The sequence below is a fragment of the Dermacentor silvarum genome, chromosome 1 (assembly GCF_013339745.2).
Source record: "Dermacentor silvarum isolate Dsil-2018 chromosome 1, BIME_Dsil_1.4, whole genome shotgun sequence".
NCBI lineage: Eukaryota > Metazoa > Arthropoda > Arachnida > Ixodida > Ixodidae > Dermacentor > Dermacentor silvarum.
Window position 1 is genome coordinate 92777174 of NC_051154.1, and position 25515 is coordinate 92802688.

At 44.9% G+C, this 25515-nt stretch overlaps 1 long non-coding RNA gene across 1 annotated transcript in view; it reads right to left on the minus strand.

Moving 5' to 3' along the window:
* Positions 1-20712: 20712 nt before the first annotated feature.
* Positions 20713-25515, minus strand: part of LOC119450691 (uncharacterized) — a 49443-nt gene continuing 44640 nt past the window's right edge. The window contains exon 3 of the long non-coding RNA XR_007467935.1: positions 20713-23618. This is a non-coding gene — a long non-coding RNA (uncharacterized LOC119450691). The remainder of the gene's footprint in view (positions 23619-25515) is intronic.

Sequence of the window (25515 nt, forward strand, 5' to 3'; positions counted from 1 at the left end):
TAACGTGTGAACACCTTAATGGATCACTAGCATTTTTTTTTTTTCGACGAGTAACGGACAACGACCACATGTTACTGAGCGATGACGGCTCAACGATCGCACGCGGTGCCGCTTTTTTTTTTTTTTTTTTCGGTAATGTGCAAACGCGGGTGCGCTTCTCGTCTCCACGTGTGTCTCCCTCCTCCTCCTCCCTAGTCGGACGGCGTCGCTACCGGGAAAATGTCATACAGCCGCGATGGGCTTTTGTGTGCTTTTGCTTTTTCGGCTCTCGCGCCAGCGCGCGTGCGTTCCGGGTAATACGCGCACAAAGCAAATCCAAACAAGCAAATGTATGGCGCTCCTCTTCATCCGCCTGTCTTTTGTCTATGCAGCCGGCTCCTCGGAGTCTAGCGGCGGCGCGTGGAGCCCTTATATATGTGCGGGCATTATTTGACGCCACGTGCGCTCGGTGGCGAAGGATGCCAACTGAAAGACTCGCACCGCAAGGTTGTTCCGGTATCTGCTCCTCTCTCCCTCACCTTGATCTTCATTGTGGCTGCTGCTGCTGCCGTCTTGGCGCACGCGCGTGCGTCGCACTTGACACGTTCTTGAGGGAGGCCTCAATATTCTTGCCGCGCGTTTTCTTTATTTTTCTTTTACTCGCCGAGGCCGAACATGATCCCAGCACTACGCAACACTACGCACGAGCCCACACGCAAAATAAAGGCGCGTGGAAATTACGGCCACGCTTTCTTCGAGCTCTACATATTCTCCTCTATGCAGTCCCTCCTCCAGTTTCTTTAATCGTGCCCCTTTCACTTGGCCAAGAGATGACGTGTTGCACGTGGAGAGAAAAAAAAAAAAGTTTCCGTTCGTAATAATTGCGACGACTCGCGGGAAGTGCGGAGGGCGGAAATCGTGGCAGGTGTAGTGGGTCTTCATGTATGCTCGACTTTGGTCGCAGGATAGCTCGCAGGTTATTCGAACGCGCACGCACGCACGCACGCACGCACGCACGCACGCACGCACACACACACACACACACACACACACACACACACACACACACACACACACACACACACACACACACACACACACACACACACACACACACAGTCGTAAAGTCAACGGGTCATCTTGCTGCACAACTTATTTAACGAGAGCATGGTCCATTGACACGTCCATATGGACCATGCTCTCTTTCTTTATATATGAACGAGAACAAGGGAAAAACATGCGCCCATTGTTGATAGTCAAAATCATAAAAAGTTAACAATTACTGTTGACTTATGATTGTCACTATATGTGTGTATGTATGTGCGTACGTATGTATATATGTATGTATGTATGTATGTATGTATGTATGTATGTATGTATGTATGTATGTATAACGAGAATTGCAGCCACAGGGATGCCATGCAGTACAACGAAAAAATTGAGTATGGCAGGTGTATGAGCGCTCTCTTGAATATAATTTGCCAGCGTCGAAACGAACTTGGCAGCATGTGTTTGCTACCTGTTATACGGACTAAATATGGTCAACATGCCGCATATTTTTCCGCTTTTATCTACTTGGAGCATTCTACCATCTTACATTAAACACAGTTCACCACTTCGTACATTTAAAAAATATTTTTTTCTTACTTTTAAATTATTTGGTTCTCACTTGTCTCTTTAGAACGTTGTTCATTGCCTATAGTTTTCGTATTTTTCCACCAATTTCTGTGTTAACTTTCTTGTTTTGTACAACAGAGTTTTCTTTCAATTATGGGTTTTACGCGCCAAAACCACAATCTGATTATGAGACACGCCGTAGTGGGGAACTCTAGGAATAATTTGGACCACCTGGGGTTCTTTAACGTGCGCCTAAATATAAGTACACGGGTGTTTTCGCATTTCGCGCCCCATCGAAATGCGGCCGCCGTAGCCGGGATTTGATCCCGCGACCTAGTACAACAAAGTTCACTGCTCTGTTGGTGCTGTTTTAGCAATTACTATGTAAGCTTCGCACTCTCGGGCCTCCTTTTGTACATGCTTATCTGTATGTTATTTTCTGCTCTAAACCAAATGAGAAACTAGTGAAAAAAAAAAAAGTACACTCACCAAGGATACGTTTTCTTGCACCAGTGTGTTTCCTCGCCAGACGAGGTTTCGTCAAACACTTGACTGATATGAAACTAATAATAAACACACACACAATGCTCCGGCGTACAGTACATCTTTATTCGCCGCCCACTTCAGTTGGTCGTTGGTCACTTACCTTTGGCACCTTTTGAGCTTCCACCTTTCGTGTCTGTAAGGCGATGTGCAGTGGCACGTTCAGGAGGCAAATGTTTCGATATCTTGGAAATTGGAAAACAAGCTGCCGTCTTACGTAGGCGCTCGTTATTGCTTCACAAGTAGAAACAAAAGGTAGAGCACCGATGCGCATTGCGAGTTGGCCTTTGTTTAGGTGTGAGGATGAAATAGCCCAGTTTAACGGTGTCAACAAAAAATATACCTCAGTGTTCTTTTGTTTGTTCATTTTCCTTCCGTCCTCGTTGTTCCGACAATGAACGAGTGCGATGTCAACTCACGCGTTGCGTGAAAAACAAAAATTTTCGACGCCAGGCAGTGGCAGATTTAATGATAAGAAAAAATGCGTTTCCTCACTTACGCAAGGAGCACAGATACCACGACTCCCCATCACTCACAGCAGAATAATAAATAACCTACTGTTGAAAAACATTATGTACAGCATACGTTAACTAATTAAAGAAAGCAAAGTTATTTAATAAATCAGGTATCTTGCAACTTTATCAACATATAGATTCATCGATCATTGTTCAATGGCCATAGGCATTTCATAACCTATGTTGGGTTTTGCTTCCACCAGCAAGGAAACTAGAATCCGAAAAGCTGGAATATCTTTTGAGGTAATGTTTTCAGAATTGCAGTGGTATACAGTACCCCACGATCACTTTTTCAGTGTGGTAACAAAGGAGAATGCCTAATCAGCGATTATTAGATGTTTATGTTGAAAATTGTACTGTCTTGCATGACCGTAACGGATATAGCACGAAAGCAGCATTAGCTGCTAATTCATAAAACTGCAGCAATTGTTTTTCACTACATTTCATTTCGATAGAGTATAATATGTTCTTGTTAACTCGATCAACGCTCACATCACAGTTGCAGACAGCCACAGCGAAAGCTGGTTTAGAAGCACGTTGTTCAGGTTTCCAGCTCAATTTTATCCTGATTTAGTTGTTTTGTCATCACTCATGCTAGAGAGGGTTCTTTCAGTCGGCTCGTTCAGTCGAACTCTTCCGTTCCGTTAATATCTCTTTTCCTCTCCTATTTTCCCCCCAAAATGATGCGCTTGACTCTAGCTTTCTCGTCGCTGGCAAAATTAGGAAGGCAGCACTTTCCACTCTTCTTCAATTCTCCCTGCTTTAGGCAACAAAGTGAACATTATGCTTCACAAATAGAAACAAATTTATTGAACTGGTCTCCAGCTAACAGCAACAGTTACTCGACTTCATAAACAACTTTCCAAAGATGAAGGGCAGCTGTCTCTTGAAACTAACTGGTAGCGAACTCGGAGACGACGTCGTGCAAAGTTCAGCTTGCTTGTGAGCTTATTAAGAGGAAGATTTAGCTCTGGAGCTCCTGTCTTGACACATGGTAACGGAGAAGCACAAAATTTGATTAAGTTATGTCGCATTTAAAATAAATGCTAAGATCTGCAGTATGTAGGAAGATTTTTTATCAAGGCCAGCAATTATTTTACTAGAATTCTAGGAAATAGCAAAATTAAAAAAAAAAAGACGAAGCGATATCATGTTTAGAGCTCTGTAACTCAGCATCACTATTCTGTAAACTGCACTATTGAGACGTCTAAACGAGAGAAGATATATGTTTACTATACCGCTCTGAAATACACCACTATTTTGTGAGTGGAACTTTTGCAGAACCCTCGTAAACATGGTAATAACCTCACATAAGCTGAAAATTGATACATCCCATTCGTCTGCTTAAGGCCTTCTAGCAGATGTAGTTTACAGGACTGCGATATCTATCCTTAGTGCAGAGTTATGGATGTGTAAATTTTTAGCTTCAATAAAATTTGTTACTGAGCGAGTCGGCTGAAGGCTAGGGGATGCATATTAGCGAGACAACGAAAAAAAGAGACTTCATTATTAAGAAGAAGGGAGTAAGAAGGAATAGAGCTGGCTCTGTTCCTTTCTACTCCCATTTTCTTGTGTTTTATTTTTTTCCTTGTCGTGTTAATATGCATCCCCTTATGCTTCTATTTCTTACCTTCCCAACTTTCGGCAATTTGTTTTAAAAAAGTATGATGCCAAGATTCTTCTTCCTACAGTAAGGAGAGTTAAGCTTTCTTCGAATCGGTCGAGCGGTTGTCTAACGAGATAATTTCTGCGTTTAACATGTATTTGAATAAAGAAATCGGAGTTGGCCCCGAGCTAAAGCTTCCTCTCGCACGCGCGTCTCCATATGCTCCTCGCCCGAAGGTAAACATCTACCAATAGCCACAGAACTCGTGTTAAGGATAAGCGTCAGTCATGGTTGGACAAAGTTAAACACGAGAATCATGTTCGCTTATTATCCAGCAAATTCCCGAGTAGGTCAACTAAAAACATGCATACTGTACAAACATATTGCTTGAACATCGTATTCTTAGTTTAAGCGGGTATGATTTCGCCAGATTTTGTGCGTCGTCTGTGCTTTCAGGTGTTTACTTCTGAGGTCATTCAAGAATCCCAGAGCAGGGCAAAATACGTTACACTTCATCGAAAAATTGTTCGACGGCCCTACCAAGCCGCGAAAATAAGGTGGAATACCAATGCTTATTAGTGCTATAACTGAACTCGCCTATGCCCATAAGAGTTGGATAATAACTGCAACCGCTTCTGGATGCAATGGAGTTCTTGTCGAGTTGTTCTTAATGTAACAAGTCACTAACAGCGATAACGGCGTCCCAAATGAACGAATAAGCTGGACAACTTCGACGACGCTAGTGTCCATTCACCCTTGAAAATGTGTTCGTTACACCGGTAGATACAACTCAGCGCTTCCTTTCTGAAAGTATCGATCCACAAGGCTTTCTGTTCGAAAGACCTGTTACTGGCCAGCGTCTTTGCTTCATCTGTTACATCGACGGGCCGCAGCCCGCTCTTACGAAGGCGCTGTAGCGTATACGAAAAAACGTCCTTGTGAAACCGAAGCGCTCACCTGTAAACAACCTATTGCTTTTACGCAGCAGTCTCTGTGCATACACCGTTGAGAAATGCGTACAATGTGAAGGGATTACGAAAATTCAGCGCAATGTGTGTTTGCACTGAATTTTCGTAACCATGAATCCATCATTCCAACTAGTTCATTTAGCAGTCTTGATTCACCACAGTGTGAAGGGGGGACGCAGTCGAAGGCGGCAGAGCATTTGATACTGGGAGGACGTCCATAACTTTGTAGACGTCTGGCTTGGTATTGTTCGCCCACTTAGGCTGTCCACCTTTGGTCCTTTGAATGAGTGGCTATTGCCCTCTTGCCGACATCGCTCTCCTGTTGTTCATATATGGCCAGACAAACTGTTTTAGTGAGTCGTTGTGTTCGCGATATCGACCGTTTCGCGAATGTACAGTCGTTCGAAAACCTATCCTTGCTTGGAAGCAGACGTCGAATATATTCGCGACTCGCTTAGAGAGAGAGAGAAAAGTGCCACAGAACGCAATAAGTTTACACTGAGCGACATGTTATATAATATACTTGACCTCGCATCTGGGGTCACAAACTCGCGAAGAGCGGCGAAAGCATCCTGCAGTGTTGTTTATACATTGCGCGTCTACGGCCGCAGTCACGAACTCCCGACGTTTTTAAATGGAAGGGAAATCCCCGGTCGTAACCTATTAGGCACTAACGCGTTTCGCAACCCTGTTTCAGTAATTCTCGCCCACTGCTTCTCGTTACGTCACGCCTTTTCCTTTCTGGCGCCGAACAATATCTGGCACGTTACTTCGGTGTCTACATGTGTTCCATTCATATACATATAAATAACGCATATGCAAAAAAATATAAAGGACGATGCAAAGGACGGCATCCTCACTCCCACCAAAAGAACGCCCACGACAGATGCGCCAAGCTCCGGGAAAGAAGGCCTAGAACTTCTTGCTTTAATTAAGTAATATTGAGCATAAATGCGTATATTCGTTGCACTGAGGATTATTGTTGCACTGAAGATGTATTCGTTGCAGCGAGGTACCGTTTGTTGTTTCACTTTGGAGCATTCACTCATTCGGGAGGGTTAGCCAAGAATAGGCACACACCCAGTGGCACACTGATTGGATAAATCCCATAAAATCAAGGAAGCCGCTGCACATAATGCGCTATTCCATTAAGAACTCCGTGTGCTTTAGAGATGCCTATCAGCCGAAATTATGTGTTCAGGTTTTATGTAGGATTTTTTTTTAATTATGCAGAAGAGAAGGAGTGCGCTGACTATAGCACTGCTTCGTCGGTCAGCATGGAGGGTTTATATATGCCCGTTTGCTGGTAGTTGCATTAAAAAAATACGTAAGCTATTCGTGTCGTATATATATATATATATATATATATATATATATATATATATACTGGGCCACAGAGAGACAGATCAATGAAACAAACAAACATTGAGTCTAATCGGGTTTTTGAATGGGACCCAATTGGTTCCAATTGGACCAAATTGGAAGTCACTGAGCGGGTATATAATCACGTGAAACAACGAAATAGTTGATGATAATAATAGCACAAAATCTTCAAATAAAACATCTGTAGTTTGGTGTGACCAATGGGGAGACAAATTTAGCTTGTTGTGAAGTTAAAAAATCTGTCTTGAAACCCCCAATTTCTCTTGAACCACTGGCAACACTTGGTCAACCAAGGTTTGCTTGCATAATATATAGCACGTGACAGAGATATCTCATGGTGCAGTGGTGAATGATGGGTATGTCATTTAAGAGAATTGACATAGTGTCTCCATGCATGAGTGGAGCTTCTCGAAAGGAGTTTCAAGTATATCATGTCCTATCAAGGTTAAGACTCAGCTAAGGCTCTTGTTTTTTTTTTTTTTTCAAATTTTTTATTTCACTTTCGTCCCAACGAGTCTAATTGAATCCCTCAGTCAGATTCTTTTTTTTTTTTTTTTGAGGCTTGAACGAATTAGGCTCTTTGATCAAGTGATAGTAACGCAGTACAACTTCTAAGGCGAAGCATTTTTTTTTTTTTTTTTTTGCTTCTGCCCCCACTTTGAGTTGGTTGCTAGCTTGCATGATGGGCCAGTCCGGGAGACGGTTAAAACCGATGCGAACCTGGGTACCTCATACCTAAGCCGAGCGCAGACCCGAGCTACAACACAAACAAAATGGGGTCGAAACGTGTGCCGAGTGGGAAGGAGGCGCGGAAGACGCGTCGAACGGAGCAAAAACAACGTTCCGCGAAAACACCAGAGAACGACTTTCCTTAAACCGATTCCCACAGCCCGCGGAATCCGCATAATTTTTTTTAACACGACAAAACAGGTGAAAAACAAAGGGAGCTACACAACAGATACGGCTCTGCAACCATCTCAAACTGATGTTTTTAAGTATACTCTGGCGCCTCGTGTTTCCATAGCGCCCGCCGTAAAGTTATAAGCTTTACTGGAGGCTTGATGTTGATACAGTAGACTTATGTGAAGCCTTCGTCCAATTTCTGGGGGACTATTTTTAATACGATGGACGGATAGGTCACCAATTGGCAGAGCATTGCACACGGCAAGTGGTAGTGTGTGTATGTATGTATAGTATACAGGGTGTTTCAGCGAACACTTTCAACATTTATTTAAGGTTGCCTATGGCAGATAGCCCAATTCTAGTTAATGAGCTGGTCTACTCGAAGAGGCGGACATTACTTGCACAAAAAATTGAAATGAATAATCGACCAATCAGCAAAAATTCACTAATTAAGTTTTTCACTAATTAGCTGATGGTCCATATTGCAATTTAGAAATTGTAGCCGTGGAGTTCGCAAGGCGGATCCACTTGGAATTAATTCTTGTAATGACACCAGTTTCGAGATATTAATTCCCGAACTTTGCGGAGAAATGCATTGGCGTTCCAGTTAACTGTGTGCTTCAATGCATAAAGCGACGTTTTGTTAAGAAACTAACTGGAACGCCAATGCATTTCTTCGCAAAGTTCTGGAATTGATATCTCGAAAGCGGTGTCAACCCGGGAATTAATTCTAAGTGGATCTGTCTTGCGAACTCCACGGCTACAATTTGTAGATTACAATATGGGCCATCCGGTAATTAGCTAAAAACTTGATTAGTGAATTTTTAATCAGTCGATTATGCATTTCAATTTTTTGTGCAAGTAATGTCCGCCTCTTCGAGTAGACCAGCTCATTAACAAGAATGGGGCTATCTGCCATAGGCAACCTTAAATAAATTTTGAAAGTGTTCGCTGAAGCACCCTGTATATATATATATATATATATATACACGAAATAAAAGTTTATTTCCTTTGTTTTCCTTGGCTTCATACGACAGTTCATAAAAATCAAGCTTCTCAATTATACCAGTTTTTCTTTTTTTAACTTTTTTTTTCAGCTGCACGAAAATTTTAATATTGCTAATGTCAGATAGCAGAATTCTAACCAATGAGCTAATTACTCGATGAGGCGGCCATTACTTCTACGAGAAATCAAAATGCTTATTTGAATACTTAACCCAATTACACTGATTAGCTTTTTCAATTGATTCCTTTAGACCACATATTTAAATTTACGAGTTGTAGCCGGTGAGTTCGAAAGGCGTATCCACTTGGAACGAATTCTCAGAACTACACAAGTTTCGAGATAACTTTCAAAAGGTCCGACGAAATCCATTGGTGTTCCAGTTATTTTTGTGCTTCAATGCATAAAACTGCGTTTTCATAGAAAAGTAAGTTGAACAATTGGGCATTTTTACCCCAAGTTTGACGGCGCATATTTCTAAACCGATGCCATCCCCAGAATTCGTTTCAAGTCGACAAACCTTGCAAACTCACCAGCCAGAATTCGTAGATTGAAATATGTACCGTAAAGTAATTAATTTACAAAGTTAATCAGTGTAATTATGTTCATTATTCAATTAAGCATTTTGATTTCTCGTAGAAGTAATGGTCGCCTCATCGAGTAAATTTATCTCAAGGGTTAGAATTATGCTATCTGCTACAGGCAATGTCGTGAAAAATTCGGTGCAGCAGAAAAAAAAAATAAAAGGCCTATATGAAGTGTAATATACATATTTCACCGTGCCTCGTTGCCCAGCAGTGACATGGTGAAAGTGAGCGGCCGGTACGAGCACGGCGGGTCCGAACTCATTAGTCGTTCAAGTTTCCGAGAGATGGCGCGCCATGGCCTCAATTCAGCATAACCACGCCTTATGTGCCAGCCCCTGCATTGCAGAGGGTCAAGTCGAGCTCTAGCCGGAGCCAGCCCGGCATCGGCCCTCACGAGTAGCAGCATACGAGGCGACCGCGCGAGCCGGAGCGAATGTCAAAACGTCGTAATGTCTTGCTCTCACTTTACCACATACTATGTCGAGACGTGATGACGCAGTAGCCTGTTGGGAAACGAAACCGAAACTGGCTGTAGAACAGCTATGGTGATAAATTATTTACGGGCGCTCTGAGGCTTGTCACCGTTTTTTTTTTTTTTCTAGCATTTAGAATAACAGTGGCCTTCCTTTAATGCAAAAAAAAAGAAAGAAAAAAGAATAATCGCAAATATGTCAGTAATCTTTAAATGCAGCGCTAACGCCAATCCGTAAATGGTGAAACCACAATTGCGCCTATCGAACTCACTTTACATATAAACGAGGGGAAAAGAGAACACCTCCCTCAGCAGATACTCACGCGCGCTAACAATCTAGAAAACATTATGGCGACATCCAACTCTCTTATTTAGGAAGTCTAATATTAATCTTGCATTCCTGGCAAATGTGGCTGCATTAAAACCAGTCAGTGATAAATGGTGTTTCGTTTTGCTGAGAAAGGCCGACTTTTTGACGTGCCGCTCTTGTGATAACGTCAGTTGAAACAGAAAGGACGCATCCTTTCATATTTGTGCCCTGGCGAGGTTCGACAAGAAATGTGTACTGTTGTTTTTCTTTCTTTTTCTGGAAGGAAGACGTAGGGCCAATAGGGGGTGAAATATAAATACGAAGAACGGTCCATTACTATAAACACCTCAATAACGCAGCCCTTGCTGCGCCAGCGTTCGCACAAAAAATCATGCGCACAGCACTTGATGGTCACTGTTGCCACATACATTGTTTCTTTTTTCTTTTCTTTTACTCCGAACACTTTTTTTTTTTTTAAGAAAGTCCACAAAAGTTAGTCTAGTCGTATCACTGCAGTATTGTAGCGGACAAGGAATCTGGTCTCGGGACGGGTAGTGTCGCCAACTGCACTACAAGCAAGAACTACGGGCAGTGCATGTCCGCGAATCAACGAACCAGAACTGACCGCGTGTCTAAGAGAAGGAATGAGCTAGCACTCCCACTGTGTGTGTCTAGTCCTTTTGCGAAGCTTCCAATGAATCCTACGAGTGGACGGTCGACCTACCTAGGCGAACATCGTCGGGGTCTCATCCGTCCATTAACCCACAAAGCTACGCGCGCCTACATGACTTTCTTAAAATCAGTGGACCTGGGAAGACGCTTGCAGAAAGCGCGTGCTACTGCGCATGCGAAATCTTCAAATTTGTCTTTTCATTTGTTCCTTGAGTCGCTCATTTGCATTACGCCGTGCAGGGTCGCCAACCGGACAGACTTCTGGCTAACGTCCCTGCCTTGTATTTATCTGTTTATTTGCTGTTTGTTTATAACTGGCGATTCTGCAACTGCAAAACCCGAAAGCGCGCAGTACTGCCTCAATTATACTGCAGGTGCAGAATTTGGGACCGCATTATCAATAAGCAGCGACTATCGCGACAGCGCAGACATGGTACAATGATGCTCACAGTTTTTTTTTTTTTTCTTTTTTTGGTTGCTCTCATTTTCGTATTCAAACGTCACGTGTTCAAGCGTCACGAGCGGGAAATGGTTTCGGGTTAATTCTAGATGATTGATTCTCTTGTCACTTGCTTGTTAGTCGATGCACGCCGCACCGATGTTGCTCGTGCGCTTTAGACATGCATGCGGACCGTGAGGGTGACGCTGGCGCATAATGCTACGTCATTACAAAAAAAGAATGAAACGCGCAAGCAAGAAATGTCGTGGGCTTCATTCAGAATTTAACCAGCTGCGCTGCCACGTGTTGGTATCACCATTTTCGCGCTCATTCCAAGGTTAGATTGTTCGAACGAACGTGCTCTTTCCCGACCATTTCAAAAATCCAATTAATTCTGGGGTTTTGCGTGCCGAAAGCACAATATGACTATGAGGCACGCCGAGTGCGGGTTAATTTTGACCACCTGGGGTTCTTTAACGTGCACCCAAAATGCACGGTAGACGGCCGTTTTTGCATTTTGGCCCGATCGAAATGCGGCCTCCGTGGCCGGATTTGATCTCGCCACTTCGCGCTTAGCAGCGCAACGCCATAGCCGAGCCACCACGGCTGGTTTCAAAAATCTCACCTTTGAAGTAGCTTATATACTTGGCGTCTAAAATTTTGTCACCTCCGTTCAACATATTACAGCAGCACGTTAAAGAAACCCAGGGGGTCAAAATCACTCCGGAGTCTCCCACTATGGCGTGCCTCGTAATCAGATCGTCCTTCTGGCTCGTTAAACTCTAAAATTTAATTTAATTAACACAGCAATGCTGTCAGTAAAACTGGGACAGCAAGGAAAAAAAAATAAACACCCGCTATTTCCCTAGAGAGATATACGACTCCGTCAACAGCGATTTCAATTAGAGGGGGAGGGAGGGGGGTGCGGCCAATTAAATAAAGACTGATGACAAAACGAGGTTACACCACTTCACTAACTCTACTTTTATTTATAAATTTTTATGCATCAATTAACAAATAAAATGAGCTCACTGTTGAAGTTGACAGCGCGCTTGTTTGCCAACGATGAAAGTACGTTCTTTTCCACGAGCACTTCTCCGAGGTGTTTTCATAAGCAAATATTTTTTCTCTCTCAGAAATGATTGCAGGCACCACGCTCGATAAAACACTACATTTGTCTTTTAAGTTAGCAGCCTCTGCACAGGTCTATGCCGTTCTTACTTTCTGAAGCCGGCAGTATACAGGTGTCTTGTGCTCCCTGCTTTCTCCTGCGCGGTGGGCTCAACACGGTCCCTGTCTTATCACGCAGTTCACATCTGAAATGCACTCTTGCTCAAACGTTTCGAAGACACTATATATACGTCAGGCTGCGCACTGACGCCTACGTAGAATTTTCATCGCTCAACTGTAGCATAGATTGCGAGGGAGTGAGATTCTGCCTATAGTTTTCGCAGCACGGGCACGGCCACAGTGGCCCGCCACAGATCTTGTCGTTCGTCATCAAAACTTTTGGACTAAGACTGTGCTTTGCGCTTGCCAATAAGAAAATGGCTTGCAAAGTGACGATCTCTATTGCTGCTGCACGACTACTATGTTCCTGACCGCGCACTAGAGAGAAATTGGAGCAGCGTCTCGCCGAGTTCAAACATATACAATTTAAATGTTGGCTCGAGGCCTAGCTGTTTGGGGGCAGTTGCAAAGGGAAACCGGGCTGAGTATGGCTCACTATGGGCTGTTTCATAGTAAGTCACCCTTTAGTATATTATTCTCTCCCTTTAAACACGCAATTGTTCCCGGCCATGGCATCCTGTAGATGGGTGGGTGAACGTGCGTACGGTGTCAGAGAGCTTGCGAGTGGATCTGTACACGAGAGTGCTTATATCGCTATTTTTGTCATTTTGCTTTCTTTCAGCGAGTTGCCGGAGTAAATGCTTGCACGGTTACTTTCACCCTAATCCACGACAGGGGTTATGCTTAAATCTTCCGTTTTCCTATATCTCACAGGCGTTTTCTGGTTAGAATTGCAGTATTTTCAACTAACGTCCGAAACGTCATCCATATTCCTGAGAAATGTTGAACATGCGCAGATCAAACCTTTGGCCGGTGGTTTAGCCCGATTTCTTCTTTCGCACGTATATGAGGCAATTGTGTGCGCCCGCGATTTTTTTTATTGCGATAGCAATTATATGGACACTTCCACCGGATTTCTGCCGTCGCCGTCGCCGTGAGGTTCCGTATAGATAAAATCTTCGCCGCGCGCCGTATGCCCGAGCAAAAGCGTGCGGGGACGCACGCTGTCACGGAGAGCGAACGCACTCAATCTTCCACGCGCAAGCAAGGAAGCGAGAAGCGAGCGCCGGAGGGAGCGTAGGGGGGGGGGGGGGGGGGGGCGCATTTCTACTCTGCCAACAACCGCGCTCGTCGCTCGCTCGCACCGTCTCTTATCTCCACACGGCTCTGACCTTTACATTCGCCGCTCAGTTTCCGTTGAAGCGATAGACCGCACGTACCTTCCCCGTTGCGGCGTATATGCGCTTGCTGCCAGCGTTTTGACAGTCGTTGTCTGCAGTCATTCAGTGTGATCTATTCATGTTTGTTTGTGCGCGCTCACACCACAGTTAGTAATAGTCGGGCCACATTTTCCAACGCACGCTACACATGCAATGCTGCCCGGATCGGCAGTGCAGCGCTACAGGTGTGTCCCTTCGCACGCGCTGCCCACGGGCAGCGCTTCTCATCAACACCACCGTTTCACACGCGCCTTCTCGTGGTCATCGGGCCTCTCTTCATGTCGGTCTACTTACGCCGCAGCACACCTGCTTACTTAATCAGCTCATGTTTACTACAATTCATATTGCTACCAAAGCCGCTCACCTTACTTCGTATGACATTGCTGTGTTGCTATCGCATTCATTGCTTCGCCCTTAGGGCGAAACTGTGACATTTTTTTTTTCAGACAGATTACGCAGAAAATCAGTAATCAGGACTTTTGCATGGGGAAGCAATAATTTTAAGAAATGGTTTCAATTATTGAGCAAGCAATTGGGGTAGTGGGGGGAGGGGGGGGGGGCAGTGCCCCTTAAAAGCAGGTGATCGATGATAAGCTCTCATTTTTCTTTCCAAGAGTCACAGAACCGGACTAAAACCGCAGTGCCCATAAAGAGTTCGTAAACTCAGCGTAAACAATGCTGACCGTGCTTTGAGGTAATCGCTTATTAATGTTGCTTTGGCGATATAAAGTGGTATGGAACCGTTTTACTGCGAACATGAGTAAAACGGTCGATCGTGTACGTCCGTCCATCCAAGCAGGTTGGATGAACCCAACGACTTCTTGGTTTCAAGCCATGGCATTGCGGCCACTACGCGACGGCCACTTTTCGCAAGGGGAGAGATCATGCCTGTATTGGGCAGACGCTGTCTACAGTGGGGCTCACCTCGTGCACCTCACGGCAGCTGGATTAACTTAGACGCGGTGCCTACAACGTTGGTGCACGTTGGCTCTACCCGCGTTTGCATAGCGCTGTACGTGTTGCTATGCTATACACGCGAGACACGCGCGGGGGTTCGTGAAGCAGCTGCACAATAATGAAATGCCCCGTCCCCTTCGTGACTGCTGGTACACGAAGAATATACATACAGACTGCTGGAAAGCTTCTTGGCATTGCGCAGGAGTTCAGGTGGCACTGAAGTTCTCTCGGTTTTCCGCAAGTACCGCGGGGGCTTCTGAATATCATCAACTGTTAACCCATGAAGTACTTTTTTGCATTGTTTGGTTTTTGTGCATGTCTAGCAGCTAGTGTACCCAACCAATCTCTAACGCCCTTTCGTACCCTGAGGGGTATGTAGTAGTAGTAGTAGTAGTAGTAGTAGTAATAGTAGTAGTAGTAGTAGTAGTAGTAGTACTACTACTACTACTACTACTAATAATAATAATAATGATTACGATAAACATCAGTCGGAGTCTCTAAACGTACCGAGGAGTCTAGAACTCGTAACTGATGCTCGTCATTGTGTTTTTTGTATGAGAGTCACTGGAGTCCTGGGATTTATTTATTTATTTATTTATTTATTTATTTATTTATTTATTTATAATGTTCGCACTCCCCTAACAGGCGACTACAGAATATAATTATGCTACTCGTCTAGTCTGCCGTGCCATTTGGCACGGCACTCTAGACATGAACGCAGACGGAGTCATTGTTAGCATGTATGCTCGTAGGAGGTGATTGCCATACTAGTTGTGTTGTAGTAGAACAAGAAAAAGAAAATTCTCATTTAATCGCAGCGTTACTTAACCGCAACTGGACCGGGGAGGCTCGAACTCGGTATTTCTGCGTAGACGACCACTCGATCTGAAGAAGAGTGGACACACGAAAACAGCACGAGCACGGTCTAACCGCTTGTTAGTCGATAAGGTGCATGACGTTTTACAGAGCACAAGTGCGTTTTTAATGCTCGAACGCTGCATACCTGAATAGATTTTTTCCCCCAAAACTGTTGAACCGAGGCGAATAATCGAACAATACGGGCGGCCCGGGGATGCTGGCGGAACGGTCCAGGAACGGTGTTCCTGATTTTCCTTAGAAGGTCCTAAGGCTTCATTGGTATATTTTCAGACGTGTAAGCGAGTTGTGTGGTTTGCTGGGTACCTCTTCTACGCATCGCATATACAGCCCCAGCTGACACTTCGACTACAACGCCAACTCCCGTTCACGAGACATCTAATCTATGCTGCTGCCCTTCTATCTCTTACGTGGAGCCTATCGTGTTTGTGTCCATAGCTGTTTGAGCTGCCGTCACGTCCTTTAGAAGCCTCTTCGTTGGACTCCAAGCTTAAGGCTAAGAGGTTGCTACTATCAGGAAACATGTTATACAGGTCTGCTATACAAACATACAGGCTTTCACGAACATCGGTAAGCAGCTGCTCATGTGATCCGGGCCCGTCTTGAAAATTCAGACGGAAGAGGAAAAAAAAAAAAAAAAAGAGCAAATGCCGATGAGCCTTGATATAGCCGCTATAATTTCGCGTCAAATTTCCCAGTGGCGTAAAACTTTCCCCTCTAAGTGGCCCATGCCCAGCGAAGCGGGCAATCCGACGAAAGCGGTGGCGAGTAAAGACCCTTTATCGCGGAAGTCCTTGCCGGTTACATAAGAGGAAAGGTTGCGGGAGAACGCTCACGGATGACGAAACGCATACGATGTGACCTTGTTGCGTATCATCTCGGACGGCAGCGGCCAAGGAGTTGCGCCAGGAGAGGGGAGAGAGAGAGAGGCGATAGGCTACGAGGCGCACAGGGCGCGCACCCGGTGCAACGACAGGCATGGCACGGCCGCTGGATAAAAACACACTGTGCGTATAAAACACAGTGTTTTTATCCAGCGGCCGTGGGCATGTCATGAGGAAGCGCAGCGCGAGGCGCTCATTATAATGGTGGGGGATTGTAGGCACGGGCTTGATACCAGTATGGGTAGCACAGATTTCCGGAGCTGCTGGACGCACTAATACCACACGGGGGCGCGCGATACCGACGAACCTCTGTTGCATGATGGCCTCCGAAATCGGGCAGCGCTGCGTCGCCCGATCTCGGTTACCATGGCTGCAGAAAGTGAAATGCTGCATTATCGCCACGCGACGAGGCTGTGACGCGATGTGAAACTCGCGGCTTGCTTGTAACGATGCCGAGAACTAACGGTGTGCGAAGGAGTTGAGCGAGCATCCACCTCTCCACGGGTCATATATGCATTTAAGCGGCACGAAAGAGCGTCCAGGAGCTCTTAATTTGGTTCAGTGGTTCTTTCGAAAATCTCTTATGCGTGTGTGGGGACGGATTGTACCGGTTTGCAGATTTTACTCTTAGCCTACTGCGTTTATTCGAGCATGCATGGCTCGGTATACGCGAAGCACAACGTTATTTAATTAGACGAACACGCTGAACAAGCATCGGACGATCATGACTCCTCACGTTTAGATAAATCGCACGGCCGCTGACCTCCGAGCTTGAGCTGTGGCAATCAGCAGATGCGCTTTTACCGCAAGTACCCTGAAATAATGCTTCGTCATTCTACAGTTCTCACTGAAGGACTTGATCGGGACTAGAGTTATAACATAACATATGTAATAACCTTTATGAGGCGCGAATGTTAGGCACTACCCTACAGATTCACGGTGGAGTAATTTCCAATCGAACAAGAATATTTGGAACAAATGACCACCGAATATCGACTCGAATATTATATGATTTCTAAAGCAAGAATGATTATGAAGTGCGGGCGGAGTCCGTTTGGTTAAAAAATAAACCAGGCTTTACACACCGAGACACACATGTAATATCACTCCTAATTATACACGTTCGGACAACTGAGGAGCTTGTAAATGATAGACAACTTCTTTCAGTTATCCAGGGCACACGTCAATGACACCAATGAAACAACGGAACAGCATGTTATCAGATGAACGTACAGTGTTCCGTTCCCTGAAGGAGAGAAGCGTGATACTACAACACCGCATGCACATTGTTTTAAAGGAATGAAAACACCGTGAGACCGGCCAAATGAAAAATCGGAACACAATCGTAGATAGGCTGCCTAAAAGCGAGCCTTTCTTACTGAATGACTGGGAATTGTTGAGCAGAACTTAAGTGCCCCGTGCGTTCACTCAGACCCTATAGTGGTCCCTGTGCAACAAGCTAGTGCAGGTATACGGCGGCTGAATCGTTCGGGACAGTCCTTACGTACATCGTTCTGACTGCCTCGGGGGTCCAATTAATGTTTATTATCCTTTACATACTCGAAAGAAAGAATATTCGACAACTACGAATAGCCAGTTCTCAAATCGAATAATGGCAACTATTCGATTCGAAATTTCGAATAATCCCGCACCCCTATTTTTTATGTAAATCAACAGAAATTGCGACACCACTGTGCTTAACAAGGAAGCGAATAATATATGTACGTGCGGTCGACCACGGATTAGGCATGTGTGTGCGTGCGTGCGCGCGCACGTGTGTGTGTGTGTGTGTGTGTGTCAGCAACACGCGCGTGCAGCTCAGCGCAGGCCCGCTAAATAAGCTCAATACCTACTCTCTTCAAGCGCAGATCCAGATGTGTATCTGCTATACCCAGATCCAGATTTCAGAAGAAATAAAGGCAGATGACAGGAAATACCTGTCATCTGCCTTTATTTTCTTGTTACTTAGGTTGAAGGGAGAATGTGGGTCTGCGCTTGAAGAGAGTAGGTATCGAGATTTCATGTCTCCTATATTTTTTTTTTTCATTTTCTTTCCCGTATTCTTTTTTCAAATATTTCCAGTTCGCATTTACCTTTTCTCATCCCACTAACCATACCTTCTGAATGTGTTCGTGTTTTCCGCGGACTTATATGTCTTCTCTCTTCTGTCTCAGCACGTGCTCCCCGCCTTGGTATACACTCGCAAACATAACCTCGGATCTGTCTCTGCCATTCATCGCATCTTTCTTTCGTTTCTGTTTCATTTTTAAGTAATATGAGATACACGAACGGACCGAATGGTCAGGTACTCTTCCACCGCCTCATAACTGTCACATTCAAGGTGGCGGTCCCACTCCGGCGGCACGAGCCACCCGTTTTCACTACTTTCGGAGCAACCGTGGCGGCTCTTCTACTTAGGATATTAAGTTGTCGTATAAATCACACAAAGCTTAATTCTTGTAGATTCCAACTATATATAATATAAAGAAATTGATTGATGTGATTTAGAAATAAATGTTCCAGAACAAGCATGAGATACATGGTTTTTGCGAACTGTGTCTCAGTTGTGACCATATTTAGAATAAACTATCGCACTTACTGCATTGCGGCTTGCTCTGTAGCTTTAGGACATATTTATATAGTTCCTAGACATAGCAAAATAATTTTGAATTTTTACTTTTTCGATAATTTGCTTTTGAAAATTGCCAAATATCGCGATCTTCTGTTGTAAACAGCCCGGCAACTACACGCTCAAGGAAGCTAAATTTTGGATAAAATAGAGTTCAAGAAATTTACATTTAGGACGCAAAATTTCATTCATGTAACTTTATTAGTTTTCCTAATAACGCGGCCGAAATTAAGCCATCTTTAGAATTCTGATTTTATTTTTGCCCATTTTTGCGGGAAGGTACTAAAGCTACGAAGCTGCGGTTTAAAAGTAATAAAGGTACATGAATGAAATTTTTCGTCCTAAATGGAAATTCCTTGAACTCTACGTTATCCAAAATTTAGCTCCCTTGAGCATGTAGTTGTCAGGCTGTTTACAACAGAAGATCGCGATATTTGGCAATATTCAAAAGCAAATTATCCAAAAAGTAAAAATTCCAAATTATTTTGCTACGTCTAGGAACTAGATAAATATGTCCTAAAGCTACAGAGCAAGCCGCAATGCAGTAAGTGCGATAGTTTATTCTAAATATGGTCACAACTGAGACACAGTTCGCAAAAACCATGTATCTCATGCTTGTTCTTGAACATTTATTTCTAAATCACATTAATCAATTTCCTTATATTATATATGGTTGGAATCTACAAGAATTAAGCTTTTTATGGCATATACCACAACTTTATATCCTAAGTAGAAGAGCCGCCACGGTTAGTCCAAAAGTACTGAAAACGGGGGGCTCGTGCCGCGGAGTATATAATACGCCGGGAACCTTGCTACCTTCAGTGAAAAAAAAACAGCGTGAAATAAACACAGGACGAGCGCTGACTGCCAACTCCTTGGGTTTATTGTGCTCATACACAAATATACACTTGAAAAAGGGTTTGTGGTAAGGGGGAATTATCATGCACTTCCAACCGCGCATGCGTCAAGTGATTAAAAAGTGACCTCGTAAGAATGAAACTAAAATCCACTATCAGATTAGTAGTCACTTTTTAAATCACTTGACGCATGCGCGGTTGGAAGTGCATGATAATTCCCCCTTACCACAAACCCCTTTTCAAAGGTATATTTGTGTATGAGCACAATAAACCCAAGTAGTTGGCAGTCAGCGCTTGTCCTGTGTTCCTCCCTTGTCCGTGTTTATTTCGCGCTGTTTTTCCACCGATGGATTCGGACCAACTAGCTCGCATTCATACCCTTTTAAGTTACCTTGTTATCTCCAGCACCTGTTATTTTTATGACTTCTACCTTTATTTTCCCCCCCTTTTTTATTGGCTTTTATCTTCAAAGATGCTTTTGGTTAATACACACCGCATTACTTTTTTCCAATTGGCTTTAAGCCTGCGATACCCTGGTGGTGCGGGCATTCATTCCCCTTTATTTTAAATTTATTTTTATGCAAGAGGAATATCAGGGCCCGAATTCACAAAAGCTTCTTACGCTAGAACGTTTCGTAAGAATACATTTTAGCCAATCCGGATGCCAGACATATCATTAGCGAAGGCGGCTGGCCAATGGCAAAGCGAACTTACAAAAGAAAAGCTTTGTGAATCTGGCCCCAGAATCGCGGTTGGCATGGTAAGTGTGCGACAACAATTATGGGCGAACACGCGCGCAACACGGGCCGACAGGGTTTAAACGACTACAAACGCCATAGCGCCGTGAAGGACGCCGTTCTTGTTTTAATTATATATTTTTTTTCCTGAACCGCTTTCGACACGTGTATACGTGCCCGCAAAAAAAAAAAAGAGAAAAAAAAACTTAAAAAAGAAACTTTCAAATACGGATTCACAAAAGAGAGAGATGCAAATCAAGGGGGGGAGGGGGGATTACAGTGGCTTGCGCATAGTGCACGTCTCGATTTTCAGCCCTCACGCCTTAAGCAGCGAAGAAATTCAGCCCGCGTTCAGGGTCATCGGAGACAAGTTCTGTGGGCAAGTGTACACGCGCCATGAGCGAGAACTTCGTGGGCGCCACTTAAAGCGCTCGCGGGTTGCTCGGTCCAAGACGGCGCCTGAAGCGACAGTGGTGACGTCACACTACACGCACGCTCTCCCTTTCAGGAACTGTACAACCTTGTGCACTTGTGTTTACGACGCCGACTACAATGCTAGGTGGCGTCACCGTTGGAAGCTGTCGTTCGAGCGAACGTTCATTCATTCATTTCTCTTTCGCGAGGGAAACCTCTGACGGTGGTGCTCGGGAGCACGAACATTCAATTAGGAATAAAGGCGATGCGCATCAGCCTGCACATTGGGTTTGAAAGTGTGAAACTCGGCTTCACGAGAATGCAGAAGCAAATAAACTACTGCACGCGAATTTCTTAGAGCATTTTCGTATCAGGGAGAGAGGCGCGGATTGTGTCAGCGATTCTTCCGCGTGTCATTACGGAAACGAGATTTCTTTGTTTTTCGTTTTCCAGTTATTTTGCTTTGTCCGGTCTTCTAGGGGACTCTAATAAATCAGATGCGAGTGTAGCGCCCGGAGTCTCTGGTTTTGTGTGTGTTTTATTTGAGCTAGAAGGGCTTCGCCCCCAGGTTGGGCTGCGTATTTCTGTCTTCGATGCCTGCTGCGTTCCTTCGCTGGAGTAGCGCACCATCACACTGGCGGTACTGCATGTCTCTCTCCCTCTTTTGCTCCTTCCGTTTCATTTCTCTCCTGTGTAGGGTAGCAAACCGAACGCTCGTCTGGTTGACTTCCCTACCTTTCCTTTCCTTGCTTGCTTTCTCCCTCTCTCTCGTTATTTTCATATCATCCTATTCAGGCGACCATAAAGAAGACAGCAGTCTAGGGAACTGACTTAAATGTGGGAAAGTGCCCGACAGAGTGCCCATCCCATTACGCCCCACTCAATAAATGTTGCACAGAGGGACAAGAAATGTATACACGCATACTGCCCAAAATTATTCAGAGCAGAACGATACCCTTTTATCCACGCTGTGGCAGCATGCATATGACCAAGGAAAGCTTTCAGTCAAGCGTCTCTGGAAGCCAAGTTCTCGAATTGTTCTTTTTAATTTAATTTTTCTTTGTCGACGGCAATATATCAGAGTTCAGGTCGGGAAAAATTCCACAAAATGGCAGCTGTCATTCCAGGCAGCCTATTGTAACCGAGAGCCTTTCAAGGCGCCGCCCCGGTCGCGTGCCTGCAGACAAAAACATCCAGGCAGTTCGCGGTACAGCTATGATTAGATTTATCACTGTGCTATTAGTTGCATTAAAGGCAAAGCGTGGCCACTGACAATGCGCACGTGTCACGCGGACCCGAATCGAGCGACAATGCCGCACGGATCTGTTTTTTTTTTTTTCCCCTCCTTGTTCATTCCAATTATTTGTTGTTCTTTTTCTCACTATAACGGTTACTACCCAAGATGACAGCGGGGATCGGCGGCTATATGGATTCAGTCGCTGGTGGTTTTCGATGTCATAGACTGACGCGCTGTCACGGGGCCACAGTCTCTGTCGCTGGCAAGTTTCACCGGGCGCTTCGAACATTTCCCGCTTCATCCACTCGATACTTCCTAAAAGCAACGTTACAAGCACACAAGAACGCAGACCGCAGAGAATTGCGCACCGAGTGATGGCAGTGCTTAAATGTGTGCTGAGCGCGCACGTGAGCGTTTCGTTTAATCACGGTTTAAACAAATAAACGGATAAACACAGAGCACTGTGGAAGCACGGCAGCTGTAATGTGCCATGAGCGAACGGCAAAGTGAAACGGTTGACATGCGATCGTTTCGCCTTGCCGCGCGCGCACCCATGAAGTGAATTCGCAATTTCCCACGCTTCGAATAAGAAGCAAAGGTCGGACGACAACGAGACCCCATTTGCGATGAGCCGTGGTCGAAACCAAAGGTGAACGGACCGCGGCGTGCCTCCAAGAGCACAGTGCGCGGGTTTTCTGTCTCGAGCACGCGCTTGGACGCTGCTGAGCCTGCGCGGAACGCATTGTTCACGCGTCCTTCTTTCCATGTGCATCGCCGGCCAGCAAAACAAAACCGGAATATACGTTGCGAAAAACGAAGCAAACCGTCGCTACGTATCATATATGAGTTATTGCAGGGTCATTACGCACTCCCCCGACCGTGTTACGTCTTCTTACTATGCCGCCGATGGTCTTTCTTGGCATGGGAATAGGTGTGGGCGAAGTGTGAAACTGTGGCGACCATTTGCGCAACCGTGCATGAGGGACGACGACCTTTTCGCGGCAGCAGGCAGCGGCTTCAGGCACACTCGTGCACTTTTGGTTTCGTCCGCGCCTCGCGACATTCCTCCTGCACAACCCCCCACTTCCTAGTTTAGCTTTCCTATAGTTTATGCCTCCTGAACTTACCAGAGCACCTATTTACAGCGGACCTCACGCCAAAAAGCGCGAGACCGGCGCGTTATATCCGAAAGGTGTGAAGATTGCAAAGGTGCACCACTGATCGCACAACACACTTCATTCTCTCCTTGAAACGGGGCACTTGTCTCGCGAAGCGCAACACGACGGGGCGGTCACGCTCACTGATCATGGAGCCCACTTCATGCAGAACACGATGGCACAAAACACGCGCGCACTGGCACCCACACACGGTATCCGCCGTGAAGCAGCATTGTCCTCTTCTGTCTTGGCGTAATCCACAGGGGATGTTGTAGCGCAGCGCGGACGCGGCTGTTACCCCAACACCGGGCCAGGACTGCCAGAGCATCGTGCGCGGAGACTCGAGAACACGTTCTTCACAAGCTGCGAGAATCAAAAGAACGAGGAGACCACTTTTACATAGTTGCCCAAAATCTACAACGTAGTCACTCAGAACGGAAGTTCATATAGCTCTTCCGTCAATAACCATTCTGAAGGACATATGAAGGACATTTGAATGCGTGAGGTAATCATGAGGTAACCAGACAGTTAGATCAGTGTGCTTTCGTAATAAGTTCAGTTTCCGTTATTATGTAATCGGTCAGCAGTGCAACGGCAGTTGCGCGTCCTTGTTCCTTGTCCCCGCCAGAAACAAATTTGTCCTGGAAGCCCAATATCCTCGCTAACATCGTGCAGCTCCAGGTGCCTAAACATAGTGACACCAAGGAATGCGAAACGTAACGCTCAAAACACCAGAAATTAAGAGAAATCCATTTTGCGTGAATAGAAAGAATAAATAGGCACACATATGCAGTTTGACATGACACTAAAAGCAGGAGTGATAACTTCAGTTACGAAGCGATAAGTTCACATATCAGCAGTGGTTAGAGAGGTATCGATGTAATATGTGGCATGTCGGTAAGGCAGGCGATGTGAAAGCTTGGTGTCCTCGAAAACTGGACCACCAACAGCCGTAGAAATCCAAAACATCAGAGATGTTCAGTAGAAGATGGAGGCCTGAGGTGATCTACAGTGGTAGAACCAAGGAATGTCGCTGAAGCCAACGTTTCGACAAGGGTACTTGTATTCGTCAGGGCAGCAACTGTGGTACGTTGGCTTCAGCGACATCCCTTGGTTATACCACTGTCAATCGTAACAATCATAGGATGGGATACAGAAACGTAGAAACGTTTGTACGTATATAGAACGTGGAGAGCGATTCCCACACAGCTGCAGGATCTATTGTCATTGCCTGTATTAAATGATTGACTAACCTTACTTTTCAAGGGTACTAATTATACAGCATGGCAAAAATCGCAGGAGGAATACTTGTTTCCGGTATGAATTGTCAGGCAGGAACACATAATCCTTACAAGCCACGGTTGTTCGTCCTGGTATTACTTTTAGCCAGGCCACAAAGTACACATTGTTAACAGGTATGCTACCTGGATAGAAATACGTGAGCAAAGCTGTGCGGCTTTACGCAAGTCTCATCTTAGCAAGGGCGAAATTAGAGCACTTGTGTTCATACACGTATATTTCATCTCTGTTTGACATAAAGAAACGACAGATGGAAACGTTGGTCCATATTCGCTACCAGGTGTCACGCCAGGCGATGTCAAGACTGAGTAATTGCCTTGTAAAACACTACACACACGCAAGTGGTTAAGCACAACCAACATATTTGTTTTCTAGCGAATAGGTAATATGACAGAGATAGCGTCGCAAAATACTTATGTTAGCGCGTTAACAAGTCTGCTAACGATTCTATTCTGCACACTGCACTCCTTGTTCCGATTCGCCAGTTGCTGAACAATCAGTATGTACATTTATTTAGGACGCCCAGCAGCTTACGGCGTCAACCTGGAGTATGTGTGCAACAAGTGAGCGGAAATGCCAGTCATGAAGGAACTCGAGTGTCCCACTGAAACAGAGAGAAATTGAAAGGGGGAAGTTCGCACAAATTAGGTTACCGTTAAATGGTCAGAACATGGTCGCATGTGATTTCAGCGCACTTGTCACGTATCTCAGCTGGGCAGGAATAAACGAATCGGCACTTTCGTGCGCTTAGGGTACTAATATAGACATCGAAAAACGCACACAAATATTTTATAAAACGGCATTATGCCACCCAGCCTGTTTCAATGGTAGCGTAGGATCCATACTTTACTATGTCTTTTTTTTTTTTTTTTTTTTGCTGGAATAAATGTGAGCGACGCGGTTCTAAGAAAAAGTGTTCGCGTGGCGTCCTTTGTCAAAGTTCAGGGTAATTTTTTATTGA